Source organism: Dipteris shenzhenensis, chromosome 11 (assembly GCF_047967505.1).
Source record: "Dipteris shenzhenensis isolate YYH24624 ecotype China chromosome 11, Dip_SZ_1.0, whole genome shotgun sequence".
Classification (NCBI taxonomy): Eukaryota; Viridiplantae; Streptophyta; class Polypodiopsida; order Gleicheniales; family Dipteridaceae; genus Dipteris; species Dipteris shenzhenensis.
The window spans coordinates 23,086,596-23,090,905 of NC_141606.1; positions in this window are offsets into that span (position 1 = coordinate 23,086,596).

Consider the following 4,310-nt stretch of genomic DNA (forward strand, 5'->3'; position numbering starts at 1 on the left):
GTTTCCTCAAGCACTCTGCACTTTCTAGTGTGTAAAGTATAGTTGAATTTATATTGATCAGGCAGGCTATCAAATCTTCTGTTCACATGGTACCTCAACCTGTCATTGGAGACAATATGATTTATATGCACAAAAGCCTTTTCTCCTTCGACAATTCTTCCTGCCTCTGTCAGTTCTTTGAAGGTATCCCAATAGTCTGAAAGAAAATCTTTGTGATGCTCCAGTACAGAGCTCATTGTGAACTCCATGTTGAAAATACTGTGGTATATATGGAAGTTACTCTGAGCCTTGCATTTGTGAAGAAACTTAAATAGGAGCAAATCTGGAGACTTGTCCTCTTCTGGTTCCATTTGTTTTTTGATGGAAGAATCAGCACTCTGCTCCAGTCTCTTCTTTTTTGTGCCTGTTCAAAAACTTATATACTATGAATTCTATATGCTGACATATGCAATCAGTGAATGCATTAGATATCACCAGATAATTCCTTCATGACATCTCATGACTCACCTGGTGATTGCTGTGGTCTAATAATAATAGCAAAAAAGTCCAGCTTCCTCTTGAAAGGTGGGGCCTGGGAGCCAGCTGTTCCAAAGCAAAAACATTTCTCATCATCAAGGAAGATTTCCACAGGGCTAAAGATAGAAAATTAATGAGGTAGAAGTGAGAACCAAATCAGACACAGGAATTTGCAGCAAAACGCGATGGGAGACCATTTGGAAAATATAAAGAAGTCTCCTCGCATTTTGTTGCAAATTCTCCAGTTCTGTTCATGTGCATGTCGTCAAATCAAACACTAGGTTCATCTCAGTGATTCTTGGACACTATGATCTCATATGCAAGAGAAATGCTGGAGCTGAGTGACTCATATTAGGAAAAAAGGGAGCTCATTTTGGGGCCCTATAAGAAATTCACTATTTTCTCTTTTCTCTCTCTACAAAAGCAAGAAAATATGGATACTTGCGTGAGAAATGTCAGTGTGAAAAGGAATAAATATATTCTTTCACATGCTTTACATTCAATGTTCATAAAAGAGCAACACTTTTCTGTGCAGAATTTGGTGATTCTGACATCACGCAGACGCGTCCGGAACCGCCCAAAACCCCAAAAACGGCACTGGAAACGCTGGAATCGGACATCCGGAGGCCCGAAAACGGCCAAAAAAGGCCCAAAAGTGAGATTTGTAGCAAAACGCGATTTGGCACCTTTTGAGATTGGCCAGGCCCGGAAACGGCCAAAAAAGGCCCAAAAGTGAGATTTGTAGCAAAACGCGATTTGGCACCTTTTGAGATTGAGCAAAACGCGATTTGGCACCTTTTGAGATTGGCCAATCTCAAAAGGTGCCAAATCGCGTTTTGCTACAAATCTCACTTTTGGGCCTTTTTTGGCCGTTTCCGGGCCTCCGGATGTCCGATTCCAGCGTTTCCAGTGCCGTTTTTGGGGTTTTGGGCAGTTTCGGACGCGTCTGCGGTGTGAGAATCACCAAATTCTGCACAAAAAATAAATTTTTAAAAGATTCAAATTAGATCACCTCATTAATGTGACATGCTTCTACGAACATATAGTACTATTTCTTTTTCTTATTTTCATCTTCTTTTGTTGAATTTTCAACGTTACGTTGGCCCACTCCTGATTGGTTGAGAGCCTATTTTTTCTCTCTTTTCATGAGGAATGTGTCAACAACAGGAATTTGCATCAAAATGTGATATGGGCTATTTAGAGATTTATAAACCACTCTCCCCGCATTTTATTGCAAATTCTCCAGTTCTGTTCATGTGCATGTCAAATCAAACACTAGGTTCATCTCAGTGATTCCTGGACACTATGATCTCATATGCAAGAGAAATGTTGGAGCTGAGTGAAACTTTTCATGAGGAATGTGTCAACAACAGGAATTTGTAGCAAAACGTGATATGGGCTATTTAGAGATTTATAAACCACTCTCCTCGCATTTTGTTGCAAATTTCTAGTTTCTATTCATATCCATCTCCAATCAAATTCCTGGGTGATTTACCACATTCTTGGACAGTATAAATTGAAAATGTAATAAGAAGGGTGGAGCTGAGTGAAGACATTTGGACATAAAAAACCCAATGGATGGAAGAAATATATGTTAAAAAACATTGAAACCAATCTAGAATTCTGACCTTTTTTTTTCTTTTCCATGCTGTTGGAGTTGCACTGGTAAATCTCCTGCTCTTTCACTAGCTTGAACTCTGCACTCTAGGTAACCTGGACATCTGGCAGTGGTAGTACACAACAAGACAAAGCACCCATATATGTGTGCACAGACGCGTTTCATGAACTAAAATAAAAACTTACGGGCGCGTCTATTTGTGCGTCTATTTACGCGTCTGGAGACCCGCTTCTAATTGTGTGTCTATATATCAGACTTACGTGCATATAGACGTGCACAAAGACGTGTAGATAGACGCGCTTATAAACGCTTTTATAGACGCGTGTATAGATGCAAAACGAACAGACAGATGCGAATATAAATGTGTTTTTAAACGCACTGATAGATGCACCTTTTTTTTTTAAAAAAATTTTATAGAATAGTGTGTATGATGTTGTGTATGCTATATAGTTACAAGAATCCCATATCCACATTCTGTAATTCAATTCTTACAGCCAACCGCATTTTAATTACAATTCCAAATAAAATATTACAACTCCAAATCGCAATAAAATTGAAAGCTCAAAAAAGTGCTTGTATATACATATAGCACGAAGCTAAGCCACGTCATCTGGCTTCAAGTACAAAAAATAAGGAAGCTAAGCCATGTCATGTGGCTTCAAGTACAAAAAATAAGAGGAGTATATATACAAGAGGCATGAAGCCAAGCCAATGGCTTTAAGTACAAAAAAGAGTAGCTAGCATTACTTATACGACTAATCTATGTTCTCTAGGTCCTCGCTCCCTTCCACACTCCCTTCTGCACCTCCTTCCTCCTCTTCCTCATCGTCTTGTGCACGGGCCTGTAAACAAGGGACAACATATATCAATGTATGAAAAATCAAATCTTTACTTATAATTTTGGCATTATTTAATTACTTTCAAATACCTGGGGAGCTTGTCCAATAGCTCGGGTATACTGCTCCTCAGTAATCAACCCGTCATCATAGAAGTGCCTCCATGTATCTCCTCTGTGATGGTGGCGGTGGTAGGCTGTCTCCATTGGAGTAGGGTATCTGCCCACGATCTCAAGCTGCATGACCGCGATACACTTTGTGGAGGGATTAGTACAAAGAAACAACCAACCTCCTAATAAACTACAGAAGCAATATAATTTGAGATCGATACTTACAAATTGGGCCTCCCATGATTCAACACCCCCTGCTCCAAAATGCACGCTCCCATATTCATCCATCTGGATCCTCCGTGCCTCCACATGTTGCAGACTGGGCTCCTCCCTCACTGACTTCATTGCCTTCTTCCACTCACGGTTGTGAGCGGTGTGGGACGGGCCCCTTGGAGGTTGACCTGCCTCAAGTCTGGCAAGCTCCGCTAGTGCCTGCCTCTTAAGGGAAGATCTTTTATTGCTAAGTATCGTAACAATCTTTGACTTCCCCCATTTATCTGTGAACTGGCGATTGGGGGGGTTAGGATACCTAAAGCAAACAGTAGCGAGGGTCTCATCAGCCAACCTCTTTGGGTGGTCTTTATAGTGGATAAAGCAATCTCTGTAATTGTTAGCAATTACAGAGCGCATGAAGGCCATGATGTCCTTCCCCCGTGCATCCATCAAGATGCCTCCTGTCTGAGTGATGTCATAATAAATCGTACCATCACCTAGAGGCACGTCTAAATCACCCGAATCATCCTCCTCCTCACCGCCACATGGCCCAAAGCACTGTGCCATGCATCCACCACTGCTCTCCCTGCTACTACGCCTGCTACCCTGTCGTGTCGAGCTCGTACACTGGCCACTCGTAGCTGGGGACTGCACGGGACTACGCTGACCACTCGTAGCTGGAGAACCGAGTCTCGACTGCTGGGGAGTACGTCAACGGCTCGTCGAGACAGAAGGACCTCCTGACGGCATGGGGGAAGGGGCATAAGACGGGATGGCAGAAGGGACATAAGACGGCATGGGGGAAGGGGCATAAGATGGTACGGGGGAAGGGGCATAAGACGGGGCATAAGACGGCTGTGCGGACTCCGCTGGGGTGATCTCAGGTGGTGTGGGGTGGCTTGGAGTCTGTAGTGCTGACTCCTGGGGAGTGTTAAGGGTACCCGTCATGTACCCGTATAACTCCGCAGGACTAGGAGGGTGCCCTAAAATGTTATATAAATCCTTCCATATCGATTC